This window comes from Mesoplodon densirostris, chromosome 14, assembly GCF_025265405.1.
Source record: "Mesoplodon densirostris isolate mMesDen1 chromosome 14, mMesDen1 primary haplotype, whole genome shotgun sequence".
Taxonomy (NCBI): Eukaryota; Metazoa; Chordata; class Mammalia; order Artiodactyla; family Ziphiidae; genus Mesoplodon; species Mesoplodon densirostris.
The window spans coordinates 37,254,660-37,275,783 of NC_082674.1; positions in this window are offsets into that span (position 1 = coordinate 37,254,660).

Genomic DNA, 21,124 nt, shown 5'->3' on the forward strand with positions numbered 1-21,124 from the left:
GTTTTTTGTTATGATAAAATATACACAACATAAAATTTACTATTGTAACCATTTTTAAGTGTACAAGTCAGTGGTGGTAAATACCTTCATAATCTTGTGCACCATCACCACCATCCATCTCCACAGCTCTTTTCATCTTATAAAACTGAAACTCTGCCCCCATTAAACAGAATTTCCTCCATTCCCTCCTCTCCCAGCCCCTGACAACCACCATTCTACCTTCTCTATGAATTTGATGACTCTAGGTACTTCATGTAAGTGGAATCATACAGTATTTGTCTTTGTGTGACTGGCTTATTTCACTTAATATAACATCCTCAAGGTTCATCCATGTTGTAGCATATGTTAGAATTTCCTTCCTTTTTAAGGCTGAATAATATTCGATTGTATGCTTATCCATCCATCCATCAGTGGACACTTGGGTTGCTCTCATATCTTAGCTACTGTGAATAATGCTGTTATGAATATGGGTGTACAAACATCTGGAAGATAAACCATCGAGTGTATCTGGGAATCCCCTTGTTCAATAGTTATACTAAGGGGAGTCATTTTGGATGTTTGAATTTATGCCCTGAGGAAACTACCTTCCTATCCCAACATCATGTTCCAAGGAGGGCTTGCTTAAATGTGGACATACCAGGATCAGGGAGCCCCAGTTATAAATCCTCTGTGCCCCCCAAGTCAGTTAACTGAGAATAAATCTCCCCAGCAAAATCCTACTATGCTTGTTAGTCTGTTCTTGGGCTGACCTGTGTACCTCATGGCACAGCTGAAGGATCACATACTAGTTCTGGGTCCTAGGGGCAGGGCAGCCCTCCTTCCTGATGCAGAATTGGTTTTAAGCAGAATTTTGAAATAGCCACCGTTCTATTTGAGCACTTCTGGGGCTCCTTGTCAGCTCCCTGCCTTCCCTACTGTGGAATGAGCCCTCTACCACCTCCTACCTTCCCAGCATCCATGTGCTCCACACCCTAGAATAGTATCTCCTCTCCTCCTCTTCTTTCTCCCCTCCATTCCCCTCTCCTCGTCATGTAGATGGGCCAGAGCTGGTGGGCCTTCTTTGGCTGTTCCTATTTTGTTCATTTTAACTATGTCTCACCCTCCATTTAGAATCCCACAGATTATCTAGAAGCACCAGTGCTGTTTCACCGGTCTCTCACTTGGAAACGGTAGTGGAGAATCTGCTGGTAGCTGCACCAACTAGTTCAATAACAACATAAACTGGATTCTAATCAATCTGGAATTTCATATGTAAACTCTCACATCTATGGTGAGGAAGGGGGTTGAGTTTGGGATCCTTCACAACTTAAAAGCTAAAGTCTGAACCTGTTTAAAAATAAAATGCGTAGAAGACGTCTTTTGATATGATTTATGGGATACTGTATGGAATCTGGAATTTATTCTTGAAAGCAATTGTGTGCAGAGAAATTAGCAGACACTAATTGCTTTCAAGAGAAAATTGCATCTCATTACAAACTATTGAATTTTTTTTTTTAAATGACCTCCTTCCCTGCAGTGAAAACATCTGGATTCCCAGGGGCATGGGCAAAGCCAGAGCCTCTTCCAGCCCAAGACAGGTTTTGCAAGTTGCTGGAGCTCTGAGTGAGAAAAGTCACAGGACAGGGAAGCGTGGGATTTTGTTGTTGGTGGTAGTTTTTTTTTTTTTTGCATGGCAAGTTAAATCTAGTATGGGGCCATCAGTAACATGGAATTGTTTAAAATCTCAGCTTCAAGCCCAAACTCCACATGGCATTCCAGGCTCTCTAAAATCAATCCAGCTCCTCAGCAACCTGAAAAACCTGTCTTCTGTCTTGGGCTGGAAGAGGCTCTCCACAGAGCTGCTTCCTGAGTGCAGCGCTGACGACAGAAGAAAAAATGCCTTTCCAAGGTTGTGGCAATCGATGTGTTCCACGGCCAAGGATGAAAATTTTAAGAATGGTCACTCATTAAGTCATCACCAAGAATGACTCAGGCACCCATGATTTGCTCACAGTACACTAGCAGCTAGTTATCAAGACACTGCCTATGTAAACATATCAGTTGGAGCACAGCAGCCAAATGTTTCCCAACAACTAGTAAGGAGCCAAAGCTTGATCATGTCACGTCTGAGTGAGCGGATACACGTTTTTATTTTTCAGATGGTCTTTTTCCCAAAGGTAGAAGACGACTCCCTGGGAATTTTGTGTGGAACAATGTTTTTTCAAACCGTTTTAGTCACAGAATCCATTCTTCAAATTGAAATTTCACGAGGAAGTCCTGGATTTAAAACCCAAGGCCTACAGGACGGACCCCTTCCTTTTTGGTTCCTTAGGGGCCCATTTTTGGCTCCTTCTTGGGAAGGGGGCTGGGGGGTTGGAAGGCTGTGCCCCGCTGTTTCTACACGCAGATACTCCACATGACCTGGTAGTCCAAAGAGAGGGCCCTCCGTGCCCGTCAAGACCGTAGGAAAGTAGTTGCCCTCAACCTACTCTGGACCCCTCCTTACCTGCCTTCTCCTGGCTGAATCCCCACTGACTTTTCTGAAGGTCCAAAGCTGTTCTTTTCTGGTGAAATCGGTCGACTGATCCAAAGCTATAAAATGCCAAACAGTGCAGTGAAGGATGGGGTGGGCAATACAATTCTGAGCCTCGTGTTTCACACTTTCTTCTCTGCATCACACAAGGGACCACACCTCACTGCCTGCGCCTTCAGAAAGGGTGAGGAGGATGCTTCCTCCTTCCCTGGCTCTCCTCTTCTCCCCTCACTTCCTTTAACCCTTTCCTCCCCATAGGGTGGCAACCCTAACCATCTCCATCCTTACCCCACCAGCCCCACCCTTCCCCATTCATGTATCAGTTTCTAACCCCTAAAGTCCCTCCCCATATCTTGCAAACGTCACAGACTTCACCAGCATCCTCTGACTGTCCCGGAGCCTCTTCCCAGCCCAGTATCTGCTGCTCTATGGAGTGAGGGAGGGTGCACTCTGGTCTTAAGGTTTGCCCACAACGTGGGGGCAGGATGGACAGTGGAGACGTCCTTTCCTGGATTCAACTGTCTTCTCAACAATAACTCACCATCATGAGGATCAATTCCCTAAAACAATAGCAACAACAACAAAACACTTTGGCTGGTCTTCAAGAGAGATTCATACTTCTCCTTTAATGCAACTTTGACTTATCTGGGGAGTTAATAACCCTGGCCATGAATAGCACTATGCCCAGATCTCTTCCTGTAACACCTAGGATTCTTCCTTTGTCACAGACCACAGAGAGGGGAGTTGTTTTGTCTGTCTGTTTTAACTAGATAAAAGCAGAGTTGGTCTTATTAAAATGGTGAATGGGTGGTAGAAATCCCTGCCCCTTGAACCCTCCATTTCTCTGCTGGCAGACCCCCTGAATAAGGTTGCCAAATTTAGCAAATAAAAATATGGGATACTCAAATTTGAATTTTAGATAAACAATGAATAATTTTTAGTATAATTATGTTCCAAATACTGCATGGGACAACCCTACCCCTGAGACAGCCCCAAGGAGCACTGACTGAACCCACTGTGTGGGAAATGTTGGCTTCAGTTAGGGGATCACAACAGGTGACTTCCAAGAGTCCTTCATCCCAAGGACTCTGTGATTTCTTATATACCAACACACTAAGGGGGGGGGGGGTACAAAGAACATGGGTCCTTGTTCTTGGCAGCAGAAGGGCCCCTCCTTCCTGAGTCTCAGCTCCCACCTAGGGCCCTGACTGTGGTAATGTCTCCTTCAGCTCAGGGGCCTCAAACTCTGCCCCTCGCTCTTTCCTCAGCCCCCAGACCGTCTCCATTTAGCACTTCCAAGTGACCACCAACATTAGGTAACGGGCTCTGGCTCTGCCTTCTGTGTCTCCTTGACCTGCCTTCAAGGCTGGGACCGCCTCACTCATTCTCTACAACTATCACCTGACACTTGTGATGAATAGCATTTGGCCAAGAGCTTGGCTGGGATATCAAGTCACCCTCCAGAGCAGCACAGGCCAATCTTTCCTTGCAGCAGGAGGGCCTGAGGCACCCAGAATGAGAATCCTTGTCAGGAAAGTAAATGAGGGTGTCCCTTCTTAAAAACAAGGAGCCAAGATCACCATATGAGAGACAGAACTGTGTTTAGTTTGGCTAAAGTCAGGTCTAATGGAGAGTGTGTGTGATAACTATCTCCAGGCTTGGCTAGGGGATACACATCTAAGAGGAAAGAGGAGCTAGGCAGGGGACTCACAGAATCAGAAGATAACGGAGGAGGGGAAACACAGTCCGAAATGCAGGAATGTACCCAGCCCTAGTTCACTGGATATGTTGAAGCAGGCTTACAGATAAAAAGATAAAGATGCTGCCAATAATGCTAGAGTCATCCTCCAACAACCTCCACTTTCTTTCAAACTGAAAAGAAAAAAAGAAAAAGAAAAAAAGAGAGAGAGAGAGAGAAACCACCTCCATTTCTGTCTCCTTTTAAAATGGAGGAGGATCAGAGGAATCAAACTCCCTGACTTCAGATTATACTACAAAGCTACAGTCATCATGACAATATGGTACTGGCACAAAAACAGAAACATAGATCAATGGAACAAGATAGAAAGCCCAGAGATAAACCCACGCACCTATGGTCAACTAATCTATGACGAAGGAGGCAAGGATATACAATGGAGAAGAGACAGTCTCTTCAATAAGTGGTGCTGGGAAAACTGGACAGCTACATGTAAAAGAATGGAATTACAACATCCCCTCACTATACACGAAAATAAACTCCAAATGGATTCGAGACCTAAATGTAAGACCGGACACTATAAAACTCTTAGAGGAAAACATAGGAAGAACACTCTTTGACATAAATCACAGCAAGATCTTTTTTGATCCACCTCCTAGCGTAATGGAAATAAAAACAAAAATAAACAAATGGGACCTAATAAAACTTCAAAGCTTTTGCACAGCAAAGGAAACCATAAACAAGACGAAAAGACAACCCTCAGAATGGGAGAAAATATTTGCAAACGACTCAACGGACAAAGGATTAATCTCCAAAATATACAAACAGCTCATGCAGCTCAATATTAAAGAAACCAACAACCCAATCCAAAAATGGGCAGAAGACCTAAATAGACATTTCTCCAAAGAAGACATACAGATGGCCAAGAAGCACATGAAAAGCTGCTCAACATCACTAATTATTAGAGAAACGCAAATCAAAACTACAGTGAGGTATCACCTCACACCAGTTAGAATGGGCATCATCAGAAAATCTACACACAACAAATGCTGGAGAGGGTGTAGAGAAGAGGGAACCCTCTTGCACTGTTGGCGGGAATGTAAATTGATACAGCCACTATGGAGAACAGTATGGAGGTTCCTTAAAAAACTAAAAATAGAATTACCATATGACCCAGCAATCCCACTACTGGGCATATACCCTGAGAAAAACATAATTCAAAAAGAAACATGTACCCCAATGTTCACTGCAGCACTGTTTACAATAGCCAGGTCATGGAAGCAACCTAAATGCCCATCGACAGATGAATGGATAAAGAAGATGTGGTACATATATACAATGGAATATTACTCAGACATAAAAAGGAACGAAATTGGGTCATTTGTTGAGATGTGGATGGATCTAGAGACTGTCATACAGAGTGAAGTTAAGTCAGAAAGAGAACAACAAATATCGTATATTAACGCATGTATGTGGAACCTAGAAAAATGGTACAGATGAACCGGTTTGCAGGACAGAAGTTGAGACACAGATGTAGAGAACAAACGTATGGACACCAAGGGGGGAAAGCCACAGGGGGGTGGGGATGGTGGTGTGATGAATTGGGCGATTGGGATTGACATGTACACACTGATGTGTATAAAATTGATGACTAATAAGAACCTGCTGTATAAAAAAATAAATAAAATTAAATTAAAAAAAATTTTTTAAATGGAAGAGGATAATGCCTAGTTAATGTCAGCAGCAGGCACACAGCCTCCACCCAGAATAACCAACACACAAGTGAATGGACAAATACATGAAGGTAGCTGCTCAGTTAGAACTCCCTCTACATTCGGAACCAGAATATCTTGGTTCAGATCCCAGCTCTGCTACTACTTATTCCATGGCCTTGACCAACTGCTTGATCTCTCCAAAGCCTCAGTTTTCTCATCTAAAAACTGGCACTAATAACTGTATCAACTTCACCAGACAATAGTAAGGATCAAAGGAGGTGACATATCAGGAAGGGCTTATAAACTCTAAAGCAATTTCCAAGTACTAAATATTGATACCACAAAATGCAATCCCTACCTTTAAGCAGCTTACAATCTGGGCCTGTACTGTCCAATATGGTAGCCACTAGGCACGTGTGGCTACTGAGCACTTGAAATGTGACCAATGAAAATTTACACAGGCTGCAAGTATATAATACACACTAGGGAGTGTGTGTGTTTTAATACAAAAAAAGAATGCCAAAATATCTCGTTACTATGTTTTATACTAAACGCATGATGAAATGGTACTATTTTTATACATTGAACTAAACAAAATGGCAGTAGCTTATTAGTACACAAATGCTGGCCAACCAGTGTGTCTTGAAATGTAAATTAATGTGTCTCCTGAGCCTCTGCTGATCAGAAGAGCAAACATAAATACTTCGAACTCTAAGTGACCTTCAGGACTATCCAATACAACACCTTATTTTTTTCAAGTGAAGAATCTGAGGTCCAGAGAGGGCTGAGACTTAACCAAGACCACACAGCCCATGAACGACCCAGTGTATTTTCCATTAGACCACAGTGCAGTTTTTAGAGCTTTTCAAACCTTGTTTTAATAAAGATTGCCTAAAATCAAGTCACATGATAATTCTGGGAAATAACAACATATCCACAGCTGGCAGATGAAAAAACTGAGGCCCTGAATGACTAAACACACACAATTAGTGGTATCTTTGAGGCCAGCACCCTTTCACCCCATGCTCTCCCTCCCACCCCAGGCTCCCTCTCCAGGTCCAGAAGATGGTGCAATAACATGTAGCATCCCCTTCCCTGGTGCCTCCACCACCTCATGTTCAGGACACGCCCATGAGCATTCTTCAGCCTAATTAAATAATGGAACCACACTGATCCTTTCTTCCAAGGTCCAGGGGCACTGTTTCCTCTCCACCCCAGTTCTGCTTGGGAATGTTGACTTTGGAAAACGGCACCAAATACACTCTGAATGCAATTTCCAAATCAGAAACAGCCTCCAAATCTTTATTCAGCAGAGAGTAAAAGATCTCAGAAGGGCTGAGCCTGTTTAGGCCACGAGAGCCTAGAAGCTCTTCTGCCCAAAGAGCCCCTGGGAACAAACAGGTCATTACAAGTCAGCTCAAATCCACAAATGGGTACCTGCTGCATGTCCTGGAATTCAGAGGTTACTAAAACAAAGCTATCACCTCTTAGTCATTCCTGGTCCAACAGAGGAGATTCATACAAATGGTTAGTTGGACTATGAGGCAGAAAGACATGGGTACCGTACTTTGGGGGCCCAGAAATTAAGGAGCCTCGGGTTCAGGCAGGCTTCCTGGAGCAGGGGAGTCTGACCAAAGTCTTAGAGGATGAGAAGGACATCATAGGCCGAGAAGGGACGGATAAACCTTCCAGGCAGAGAGAGCAGAGATTCAAGAAAACTTTAGTCTTTGAGGACATGTGACACTGGCCGGGCTGTTCCTTTCTGGCACTCTCCAAGGTGACCATGAGCCAAGCTTCTGCAGCAGCAATATTAATAGCACCTCCTCACCTCTCGGGGATGCTTCATGGCCAATCTCACTGCATACTCACAAATACCCCGGAAAGCAGGCAGGGCAAATGTCACATAGCCATTCTCCAGATCAGGGAAGACTCGGGGAGATTAGTGCCCTGACTGGCTTCACATAGCATTTAAGGGACAGAGCCCAGGCATCACCAAGCGTTTCTGGGTCCTCCACCTCTGATCTTGCTTCCATACAGTTCAGCAGCTGAGAATTGCATAGCTCCAAGGTTTCCCCCAACCTCCCTTGTCTTAAAGGCAACTTAGTTATTGCCAAGTACCACTTATGGGGCACTTTGCACGAATGGCCTTGCCCCTGCGGCTGTTTTCTCAAGGTTTGTGTCTTATCTCCCAAGGTGCTTCTTTTATCTCTTAAACATCTAGAAGGCGCTCAGTAGACTCATAGATTCATTGATTGGTAGGCCTAGTGCAGAGATGATGTCAAAAGGGAAAGGGCATGTTAAAAGGATTTTAAATATTATTGCTACCTAAATTCATAGACACTTTCTTTGGAGGTCTTTAAAACACAGGGCTAGCCTCTCTAATTATGCCCTATTTCCATGCCCATCATGTACCTACAAACGTCTCCTTAACCACATTCAACCTACCTACTTGCCTCCCTGATATTATGACTTTCCAGACTGCTAGATAAACACCAATCCATTTAACATCTATATCTTGGGCACCAATGCACAGGTGTGTGTGTGTGTGTGTGTGTGTGTGTGTGTGTGTGTGTGTGTGGTGTGTGTGTGTGTGTGTGTGTGACATAAGGGGAGGAAGGTGTTGTAAGGAGATGCATAGCCGTGCCCAGTCTGTGGCCAGTCTAAATGAAGACATGCTGTGAGTGTAAAATCCACACTGGATTTCAATGATTTAGTGCAGAAAAACAAAGAATGTAAGATAGCTCATTAATATTGAATACACAACAAAAAGATAATATTTTAGATATAATGGATTAAATAAAATATACTATTAAAATTAACTTCACTCGTTTCTTTTTACTCGTTAATGTGGCTACTAGAAAGTGTTAAGATACACGTGTGGCTCATGTTATATTTCTATCGGACATTACCAACCTTTAGAGGGGGTCTAACCTGGGAAGGGAACAGACTTGTGAACAAGCCACGCAAGTAGGACCCAGAGTGTGGGGAGTGGCGTCTCCCTCAAAACCTTAGTCTTATGGGTCTTAATTTCTTTATCCATTTTCTCCATATTTGGTCCTTTAATTTGTCCAACCCAGTAACTATTTATATCTCCCATTCCTCCAACCGATTAAAACACATGCAGTTCAGAATGCAAGTCAAAGGCATCCTCGACCCATACCTGCCCACCACACATGCCTCTTGTCTGATCCCCTTTTCTTTTTTTATTGCTGATTTTGCCCAACTGCTGCCTTATCAGCCACAGGACAAAGCACCTGGCACAGGGAAGTCCCTCAACAAGGACGTGAATGTGGGGCTGAAAAATCGGTAAATAAATGTACAAAGTGCATAATGCAGATACGTGTGTGTGCACGTGCATGCGCACACAGAGTCTTGTTTGTGTTTCTTGTTTCATACACACATCTGTGTCTTTAGCTAGCTATAAGACTTCTGCCTTAAGACTTTACTTAAGCTTTAGCCATGTTTTTATGCTAGATACTCAATACATTCTTGTTGGCTAATTAATTCTTTTCTTTTTCTAAAGCCAAGGAAAAATCACTTCCTTCACAAAGTCTCTATCGTCTCCTTCCACATTGCTCTTCCTCCTGATTCCCACTGACAGCCTATTCTATACTGTGTGACAATTATGTCTTGTGCTTTCTTTTTGTTTCATGAATGAATCCTGCACTCCCTTTGGTCTTCCCTCTACCCACACTCCCAGTGAACTGTAAACTTCTTTGAAGCCTGAAACTATCTTCTCTTAAAGCTCTAGCACAGAGCTTAGCCCATGGTAATTGTTCAATAAAGACTTGCTGGTTGATTGATTGGGGGGATATACCTATAAGAGTCCTGTGATATTGTGATTTATAATAGGACACATACAGGCATACCTCAGAGATATTGTGGGATCAGTTCCAGACCACCACAATAAGTTGAATATCACAATAAAGTGAGTCAAATGTTTTGATTTCCTAGTGCATATAAAAGTTATATTTACACTATACTGTAGTCTAAGTGTGCAATAGCATTATGTCTAAAAAAATGTACATACTTTAGTTAAAAAAATACTTGATTGCCAAAAAATGCTAACCATCATCTGAGCCTTCAGTGAGTTGTAACCTTTTTGTTGGTGGAGGTTCTGCCTCAATGTTGACTGATCTGGGTGTGGTTGCTGAAAGCTGGGTGGCTGTAGCAACTTCTTAAAATAAGACAGCAATGAGGTTTGTCGCATCAATTAACTCTTCCTTTCCTGAATGATGTCTCTGTAGCAGGCAATACTGTTTGACAGCATTTTATCCATAGTAGAACTTCTTTTAACTAAGTTTATCAACTAAGTTTACGACATAACCTAAATCTTTGTTGTCATTTCAACAATCTTCCTAGCGTCTTCACCAGGAGTAGATGCCGTCTCCAGAAACCATTTTCTTTGCTCATCCATAAGAAGCAATTCATCATTAAAGTCTTACCATGAGACTGCAGCAATTCATTTACATCTTCAGGCCCCACTTCTAATTTTGCTATTTCCACCACATCTGCAGTTACTTCCATCACTAAAGTCTTAAACCCCTCAAAGTCATCCATGAGGGTTGGAATTAACTTCTTCCAAACTCCTGTTAATGTTGATATTTTGACCTCTTCCCAGGAATCACAAATGTTCTTTATGGCATCAAAAATGGTGAATGCTTTCAGAAGGTTTTCAATTTACTTTGCCCAGATTCCTAAGAATTATTACTATCCATAGCCTTATGAAATATATTTCTTAATAAGACTTGAAAGTCAAAATTACCCCTTAATCCATGGGCTGCAGAATGGACGCTGTATTAGCAGGCATGAAAACGACGTGAATCTCATTGTACATCTCCATCAGAGCTCTTGGGTGGCCAGGTGTATTGTCAATGAGCAGTCGTATTTTGAAAGGAATCTTTTTTTCTGAGAGTAGGTCCCAACGGTGGGCTTAAAATATTCAGTAAACCATGTTGTAAATAGACGTGCTGTCATCCAGGCTTTGCTCTTCCGTCCATAAAGCACAGGCAGAGTAGATTTAGCATACTTTTTTTTTTTTTTTTTGCGGTACATGGGCCTTTCACTGTTGTGGCCTCTCCTGTTGCGGAGCACAGGCTCTGGACGCGCAGGCTCAGCGGCCATGGCTCACAGGTCTAGCCGCTCCGCGGCATGTGGGATCTTCCCGGACCGGGGCACGAACCCGTGTCCCCTGCATCGGCAGGCGGACTCTCAACCACTGTGACACCAGGGAAGCCCTAGCATACTTCTTAAGGGCTCCAGGAGTTTTTGAGTGGTAAATGAGCATTGGTTTTAACTTAAAGTGACCAGTGGCACTGGCTCTTTACGACAGAGTTAGATTGTCTTTCGAAGATTTGAAGCCAGGCCTTGACTTCTCCTCTCTATATATGAAAGTCCTAGATGACATCTTCTTCCAGTATAAGGCTGATTCGTCTACATTGAATATCTCTTGTTTAGTGTAGCCACCTTCATGATTATCTGAGCTAGATCTTCTGGATAACTTGCTGCAGCTTCTCCATCAGCACTTGCTGCCTCACCTTGCACTTTCAGGTTATGGAGATGGCCTCTTTCCTGAAGCCTCATAAAGCAAACTCTGCTCGCTTCAAACTTTTCTTCTGCAGCTTCCTTGTCTCTCTCAGCCTTCGAAGAATTGAAGAGAGTTATGCCTCACACTGGATTAAGCTTTGGCTTAAAGGGATGTTGTGGCTGGTTTAATCTTCTATCCAAACGACTAAAACTTTCTCTGTATCAGCAGTAAGGCTGTTTTGCTTTCTTATCATTTATGTGTTTCCTGGAGTAGCACTTTTCATTTCTTTCAAGAACTTCCCTTTTCATTCAGAACTTTGCCGTTTGGTGCAAGAGGCCTGGCTTTTGGCCTATCTTGGCTTTTGACATGCCTTTCGCACTAACCTGAATCACTTCTAGCTTTTGATTTAAAGTGAGAGATGTACAAACTCTTCCTTTCACTTGAACACTTACATGCCATTGTAAGGTTATCAATTGGCCTAATTGTGTCTCAGGGAATAGGGAGGCCCAAGGAGAGGGAGAAACATGGGGGAGCAGTCAAAATGCAACATTTATTAAGTTCAACATCTTATATGTGTGCAGTTCATGGCTCCCCAAAATAATTACAATACAATCATTGTAATTGTAATTACAATTACAATCATAACATCAAAGATCGTTGATCATAGACCACCATGACAAATTAATAATAACGAAAAAGTCTGAAATATTGTGAGAATTACCAAAATGTGATACAGTGACACAAAGTGAGCAAAATCCTTTTGGAAAAATGGCACCAATAGACTTGCTCAATGCAGGTTTGACACAAACCTTCGATTTGTAGAAAGGGCAATATCTGTGAAGCACAATAAAGTGAAGTGCAATAAAACAAGGTATACCTGTATATTTGGTCTTGTCCCCTTTCCTGGTACAGAGGCTGGAAAACCCTTGGAATTTCCTAAGAGGTGAGAGCTAGGGAGGTGTCTTTTGTTCCATGAATGATGTGGCTTTTGGAAAGCCCTTAGGTAAACTAAGGATGGGGGTGCTGGTTGCCAGAAAAACCAACCATGTGATTAGAGGGTGGAACTTTCCATTTCACCCTGACCTCCTGGGATGGGGGAGGGGAAAAGCTGGAGATTGAGTTCCATCAGCAATAGTCAATGATTTAATCATTCACGCCTCTGTAACAGCAGCCTCCACAGAAACCTAAAAGGATGGGTTCTGATAGCTCCAGGTTGGTGAACATACAGAGGAAATTCGGGGAGAGTGGTCCACCCAGAGAGAGCATGGAAGCTCTGTGCCCCCTCCCACATACCTTGCCCTATTCATCTCTTCCATCTGGCTGTTCCTGAGTTATATCCTTTTATAATCAACCGGCAATCCAATAAGTAAAACATTCCTCTGAATTCTGTAAGCCTCCCTAGCAAATTAATCAACACTGAGGAGGAGGTCATAGGCTCCAAGCTATAGCCAGTTGATCAGAAGCACAGGTGACAACCTAGACTCGCAATCACCTCTGAAGTGTTTATGTGCTGAGGGGGGTTTGAGACAGTCCTGTAGGACTGAGCCCTTAACCTGTGGGATCTAACTCTATTTCTAGGTAGTGTCAGAATTGAATTAATTGTCAATTTGAGTTAACAGACACACGTTGGAGGACTTCAAAGGAGATGTATTTTGTAAGCTTGGTGCCTGGATTTCTTATCCCTTCTCTCTACCCCTAGCATTCACCTACGTCCATTAAAAATGAAAATAAGCCAAATAAAAATTACTTCAAAGGGTGAGGCCCCCTCCCCCCAACACACACACCCAGGGCTCCATGCACTGCCTGTCAATGGGTTTCTCCTTGCTAAGAATTCTCTTCACGAATGAATCAATTGGTCTGCTCAGAAACCAATCACAGTAAGGTCATTTAACCTGGGGCTCCAGAAAGAAGCCTCCAACCAGGAACGAAGGGAGCCAGGAGCAAGGGGAGGAAAGGGAGAAAAAGGCCAAGCATCTCCCAAGCCCAGGCACCAAGCTTGGTAATTTGCACCGACTATGCCCTTAGCAGCACTCAGGACAGCACCTCTCTCCTCTCTGGAGACCCCACTGGCTCTGTGGGAATATTCCTGGTTGTGCTGTGTACACAGTGGGTAGGATGTAGTGGCAAAGGCAGGTTTGAGCTCACAGCCTTGATTCAAAAGGGCCATCCATATTCCAAACTCGGCAAGACCCTGAACAAATTTCTGAACAGCTTTGGGGCAGCCGAGCTTGGGAAATTATTAGTGTACCCACCCTGAAAACCTGCATGACCTATGGAAACATTCTGATCACCAGAACTTACACAGGCCTTGGCTTGTTCTGCAGGTGCCATGATGCTTCAGAATTTCTTACCAAGGCTCTGTGCTTAGTTCTTCTTGGGGCTAAAGCAAGGCTCTTAGGCCCAGGGAATTGCACATAACCAGTGGGTATGTGTATCCCCTGTGGACATCACTGCCGTGTAGAAAAGCTGAGAATCACTGGACTGGACTGCACGCAATGCTCTGAGAGCTGGAGGTCGTATCTTGTATCCAGTGCCCTCCACAGGGCCAGCCACACGATAAGTGCTCAACAAAGACCTGCTGATTATAATGCATCAGTCTCTAAATGGATTTGTTAGTGACCTCAGTATAGGGGATCCACAAACAGGCCTCTCCTGGCCATGAGAGGGACCACACTGCACCCTCATGCTCTCCTTCCCAGGGAACAGGCCGAGTCAACAGAGCAGGGCAGGCAATAATATGGGTGATGGGAGATCTAGAATGAGGGCAGTCGGAGGTCTGGAGGTCGGCATCCAGCATGACCTGGAAAGCTGCTGAGCCCGTGAAGAGATCCAGGCAACGACGGAGCCAGCATCACAGAGGACTGGCAGGCAGAGGAGGCGCGGGGACCTTCCTGGGAGCACCACTAGGATCCCAGGGAAGGCTCGGGAGGGAGTCCAGAGCAAGCTTCAACTCCAGATGAACTGGGCCCTGAGTGAGGGGGGGCGGGGCAGAGACGGAAGCTCCAGGGGCTGAGAGGAGCCTCAGAAGAGCTGGCCTGCGGCCCAGCTGCTTGTCCAGAGCCCCTGAGTTGCAGCAGCGTGCGCCCCGGCATCCAGGTAAGCCTGAGCTGGAGGCTCTGCTCTTGGCCCCTGCAGGAAGGTGACAGGGACGTGGCATCAGGGCCTCTGCAAATCATTTCCACAGTCGAAGCCAAAGAGCCACACTAACTGACCCCAAGAGAGGCCAGAAAGTAAACACACCACCTATGACCCGCGCCTTCAAGGAGAACCCTGAGAGCCCCGGCCGGGCCAGCCTCGCACGCACCATGTCACCGTCCCACAGGCTGACATCCCCCTCAAGCTCTGCATTTCTCTTAGGCAACCACTCCAGCCCACGCTCTTTGAGTGCGTGTGCTCCTGCATGTGTGCATACACCTACCTCAGGCATTAGAAGAGCAAGGGTTTAAGTTCTTTACTGTCCTCACAGGCATTTCTATTGAAGTTACATTTTCCTCAACCTTTACTGCAGGTGAAAGAAATGCATAAATGGGCAGGATGGAATTACTGACATTTCAGGATATATGAGGGACATTAAAGGCACTGTCAGGATCTGACGACGGCTGCCAAGAATCTTTTCTATAGTCATAAATGAGATAAGCGCGAAGCCATGAAGGCGACAGAAAAATCCCAGCGCGGGCCAGGGCAGGTGTTTCCCTGCTGCAGTTAATGACCCTGGGGGAGTTGGCTGCAGACCCAGAACATGTGCAGGCGCCCCTGGCCCCGGGCTTGGAGGGCCGGGGAGCCTCAGGGTGGGTCACTCATTCCTGATGTCCGTTCTTACCTGTGTTTTCCCGGCTGGGGCCCGTTCCTGGGAAGTATGGCCTCCTGGCATTCATCTGTGGGAACCCCTGCCAGCCTCCGAGCCTCCCAGGCTCAGGCGGACCCTCTTCCTCCTGGGCGGGAATCAGCTGTAGCCCCTCCGCTCCACGTCTCCAGGCCCTCCCCCACAGTGCTTTTGCATAGCAGGGCATCTCCTGGTTTCGCTGCAGGGCTCTTATTAGCTACACCCTGGAGATACCTCAACGAACAAGGGGGTACCTCCTGCCTCTACTGTTCTTTACTTTCAAACGCTTCCTCCCTTCTTTTCAAAAGTACTCTGTTCTGACACTGGCAAGCAACTTCGTATGATGGATGCACCCCACTCTGTCATCCCTACAGAGACCCTCAAGGAGCAGAGTCAGCCTGAGAGAAGCTGTGAAGTCCACAGAGCTTAACGCAGGGTGCTCGGCATGTCTGTCCTTCTCTCCCTCCACTCCTCTCGCCCCGCCCACACCCAGGGCTCTCCAGCCTCTGGGGTCTCACACAATTGGAGAACTCAGAGGCAAGGGGAAGGGACGAGGAGCAAGGGGGGAGGGCTGCAGTTTCAGCGCTCAGCCTGAAGGCAGATTCCAAGCAGTGGAGGCTTCAGGGATGGGCCTTCTCTCCTGGCGCTCCACAGCTGAGGCCGGACAGGGAATTCAGCCCACCCCCTGCCCCCCGCTTTATAGGCTAGTCAGACTGAGGGGGTGCGGCTCCCTCAGCCTGCCAGGAGGCGATGGGGAATGCGGAGGCTCTGGGACCTAGGGCAGACCCACCTAAATGTCCTTGCCTTTTCCCCACCCCCTCCTCAGAGAGAACTCCAGTTCCTAGGCTCTCGTGGCCACGTGGACCAAGCTAAGAGTCAGGGGAAATGACATCCCCATGTTCTAAGGCCCCTCACTGAACCAGGGTGTCATGGTTTGGTTTGGAGTTCTCCCCTAAGCTCCCAGATAAACATAGGTGGAGAGTCCACAGGCACCAATTCACAGCAGGAAGGGGCTTTAATGGTGGGAAGCTCTGGGCCAGGGGTCTTCTGGGAAATCCAGGGGGAGGCAGGAAAGGCTCCCAAGGCTTTTGGCTTTTCTATTTCAAATGCTACCTGCACTCACCCCAGGATGGCCCTCCTGCTGCCATGATGCTAAGCCCACTTCACCCTAATTCAGTACAACCCTGTCTACCCCACTCATTTGCTGCATGGCCTCCAAGATCTGTACGCTTTCTAAGCCTGTTTCCTCACCAGTAAAATGGTGAAGATAGTAGCAGTGCTTCCTTCAGGGTTATGAGGATTAAATTTCATGTGATGCACCTGGAGCAGTGGCTGACACACAGCAATTACTCACTTAACGTCAGCTGTTGTGGTTGGTGTTCTCATTGACCCTTGAACAACATGGGTTTGAACAGTACCGGCCCACTGACACGTAGATTTTTTTCAATTGTAAATGGTACAGCACTGCACCACCTAGGCTTGGCTGACTCTGAGGACGCAGAGCTGATGATATGAATACGGAGGGCCTACGATAAGTTATATGTGGACTTTCCTCTGTGTGGAGGGCCCGTGCGCCGAACCCTCAAGTTCAAAGGTCAGCTGTACTAGTATTATCATCGTTATTCTCCCTGAGTGAGCTCTGGGTTCTCCACTGACAGTTACCCATTATGTGCAATCTTGGGCCTTATGGGCCTGGAGCCGGTGGGGAAAGGGAGCTGGGACCACGGAGCACTACTTACTGCTATTGTTCACACCGTTGCCAACTCCTTTCCACTGAGCACCCACTCCATGCCGGCGATGGCATCTAGACAGGACTTCCCAAATGTTAGTGTGGAGATCTTGCTAAAGCACAAAACACTGGGCCACACCCTCAGAGTTTTTGTTTAAACTTGCATTTCTCCCTGGTTCCCAGGTGATGCCGATGCTGCTGGTCCGGGGACCACAGTTTGAGAACCACTGCTCTAGGATGCTGGAGGCATCCGCTTTGTCATTGCTGTGCCCTCGGCACAGTTCTCAGCACAGAGTAGGTGTTCAGTTACCACCCAATGCTTTGTTTGTGCCTTGCCTACTCTGTGATCAGCTAGCACACTGCCTCCCGGCTTGGGGCAGCCGGACCCTCATTTGAGAAGCACGCGATCTGACTACTCAAGCGACAGGGAGACCACTCAGCACTGAACCTCCTCAGAGAGCCTCCAACAGAACTGGAGGCCAGCCCACACCCGCTGGCGAAGCTTCCCACCCTGCCACACCCAGCCCAGGCTCCCCACAGCTGTCTGTCACAAGTAATCCGTGACACGTCCCACATTATTAACTGTCCCCGAGACAGAATGGAGCTGAGGTGAAAGGCAGATGGTGAGAATGGGGAAGGCAGGCAAGCTGATGCCAGCGACGGCAGTTCTCAGCCTTTCAATAACCCACCAAACTCTTCTAGCCTTTTTTTTTCTTCTCCTGACTTTTTTCTTTCCCTCCTTCTTCCTCCTTTTCCTCCTCTTCTTCCTGCTCCTCCGCCTCTTCTTCTTCTTTTTATATACAGTTGACCCTTAAATGACAGGGGTTAGGAGTGCCAACCCCAGCACAGTCAAAACTCCATGTATAACTTATAAGTTAACCCTCTGGACCCACAGTTCTGCATCCACAGATTCCACCAACCACAGATCGTGTGGTACTGCAGCATTTACTGAAAAGAATTTGCATGTAGGTGGAACCGCACAGTTCAAACTTGTGTAGTTCAAGGTTAACTGTACTTTTTATTGGTTCCCAGTTTTTCACTTTTATCCTCTAAAACGCCTTCGACCATGACAAGGCTCCCCCCTGACCAATGATGAGATTTAGGAGTTCCTCACTGAGATACACGTTTAGCAGACCTCGGGGGATGCAACGCCTTCCAATCTGCTGCCTCCATCACATCTGCCTCAACCTTCCTCTGTAACATGACTCCATCCTGCATCCCAAACATCAGGCTCCCATGAGCCTCCACCCACCACATTCCCCATGAACTCATCTCATTTTGATGATCACGGTAGACTCTAGCTCTGTCTCCAGGGAGGTCTACATCATTCTCCTTGTTGGAGCAAGTCCTCCGGAGAAAATGCCAGTGCAGCAGAATAGAACCGCGTCACCTATTCTCTTCTCGGGAAACAAAGTGAGGAAAAGGAGGGCCAGATGAAGACAGGTGGATTAGGTGATGGAGAAGCAGTTTCTGCTGAGGGTCAGAAGGTTGACGGGGAAAGCCTGCGGTGGGGCCGAAGTGGAGTGGCTGCCAAGGGCACCTCAGATGAGCTTCTGCAGGGCCCCTGGGGATGAGTGTGAGCGCCTAGCAAACAGGAGCTACATAAAGGCTGCGTGGCCCCAAATCCCCCACCGGAATTAACCAAGAGAGCAGGCCTGCACTGTGCTGTGAGCCCATGGCAGGTGGTGTACATGGAGCAGGGGAGTCCCTCTTCCCCTGACTCCAGGGCTGGGCTCCTGGGACCCCGCAGGGAAAGTGCCCTCTCAGAGCAGTCAGTGATGGCCTTCTGGGCATAAGCATAAGGCGGTCCAAGGGTCCACTCTGAAGGACAATACACGAGATTATGTGAGTTCTAATGGGGTTTTGTTCTTTTCTTGGACACGGTGCATATGGTCCAATAACCTGGGCATTTTTCTGCTTTTTTTTTACCCTAAATTAAAGGGTTTGGGGCTTTGTGGGCCACACTGCATTCCTATGGCTAATGAGAACCACAGATGTGTCTTCTTCAGTTTGGGTTGAATCCCCCGTGGACTAGTTCATTCTTTGAGCCTCCCCACAGCACCTGTAGGGATTTCTGCCCACAGTGGGTTTGAGTGGTGCTCACCAGTCTACTCTTGTGGGTTCAGATAATAGCAGTGGGGAACGGATTAGCTACAGGGAAGGAGAGGCTGAAACTCAGAGCTGCTGAACAGCCCCACAGGGCCGTGGGCACCTATTATACAGGTAAGATTTGGCAGGCCGTGCAGGGCTGAAATGGGACATTATAAACAGAGTGGCTCAACTCTCTTTTCAATCAAGAAAATGCATTTTTGTTTGTTCTTGTTGTTGTTTTGCTTTTTTTTTTTCTTCTGATCCTTCTTTCAGGAAAATGGAAAAGAGAAGGGAAAACAAATGAAAACATAAAACAATGTTCTCTTAAGCTTGACAGTGGCCAGAGCTTTTGATCATTCAACTGCAAGTTTACAAACTGTTCCCATTTGGGTGGTTTCACTGAGCAGCAGATAAGCAGTGGCTTCTCTGCATCTACTTATGGTACCAGCAACAAGCAATAGCATTTCTGGGATTGTTCACCATCGTAGGACCCTTGACGTTAATCCACTCCATGCTCTGGCTCCCAGCAGGAAGAGCTCAACTCAAAATCACTCCAGGTTACAGACAGCACACTCCAGGGAGTTGCCACCTGCACAGCCTCAAACTTCACATCAACCATCTGAGAGACAGGTGAGAGACCCGTCGTACAAGCCAGTGTTAGAGGCAGAGACTGAAAGACTGAAACCAGAGTCCCGGTAGTCCTTGGCCAGGGCTGGGCATCAGATTCACTGGGGGCTGTTTCCAAAAGGTGCAAGCCCAGGCCCCGCCCCCAGAGGTTCCTTTTATAGGTCTGACCCAAGGCATCTGTATTCTGCAAAAGCAGCTCAGTGATTCTGGTGTGTACCCAAGGTCACCATACACAGCTGAATAGTACATGACAGCCCCGTGGGCCCTCTAGTTCTAACCACTGGATTTGACCCAGCAAGGCGGCCAGCTTCCATGCAGAAACATGCTGGGATAGGATGAAGAAGGTTGGCAGGGTGACCCTTTGCTAGCAGCAGAAAGCCCTTGTCATTCCGATCCTGAAGAGGCTGGGTGGAAGAGTGTCAGGCCACACCACCCAGAAACAGCTTAAACTACTGACTCATGGCCTATCAATCAGTCAGCAGGGTCCTGCCCAGGAATGACTGGCCCAGAGGGTATGGGCTTTTGAACTCTTTAGAGGAAAACTAGAAAATAATTTCTTGGTTTAAAAAAAAAAAAGCGAGGCTCAAAATGTAATGTGCCAAAACTTAGGGGGAAAGGTCAAAAAACCCTGCTGCCTGTTCCCAATAACCAACTAAAACTCTCCAGTGAAGTTGACTACTTTGGTGGTTAAAAGCACGATGCTTGAGCCAGACTGCCGGGTTCAAATCCCAACACAATCACTTACTGTGTGACCTTGCACAAGTATCTCTCTCTCTCTCTTTGAGCTTCAGTTTCCCCATAGGGCTGTTATGAAGATTAAGTGAGATAATACTCATAAAGTGCTTAGGACCGGCAGGCCCAGAGTGCTGCGGAAGTGTTAATTACTGTTGTCACTGGGTGCAATGTTCTCACGATCGCTTCCAGTCTTTCTTAGGCACCAAGCCCCCCAAAATGAAGATCTGAGGAGACATCCCAGTGCTCCTGAGGGCAGCAGCAAGATGAAGACTCTCCCCTCTTCCAGCCTTTTGGAGAGATGGGTCTTGGAGAGAGATTGGGTTAGGAAGTATTTAGATGGACTGGTTGAGTAAACTGTGATACACTCAGATGATGGGATGTGATGTGACTGTTACAAATAGCAGCGAGTGCATAGGAACACACATGGAAGACCTGTGTGTCCAGTGCTGAGTGGAATACCCAGGTAACAGAACAGAATGGCCCCATTTCTGTTAAAAGCATATACGTGGGCTTCCCTGGTGGCACAGTGGTTGAGAGTCCGCCTGCCGATGCAGGGGACACGGGTTCGTGCCCCGGTCTGGGAAGATCCCACATGCTGCGGAGCGGCTGGGCCCGTGAGCCATGGCCGCTGAGCCTGCGTGTCCGGAGCCTGTGCTCCGCAGTGGGAGA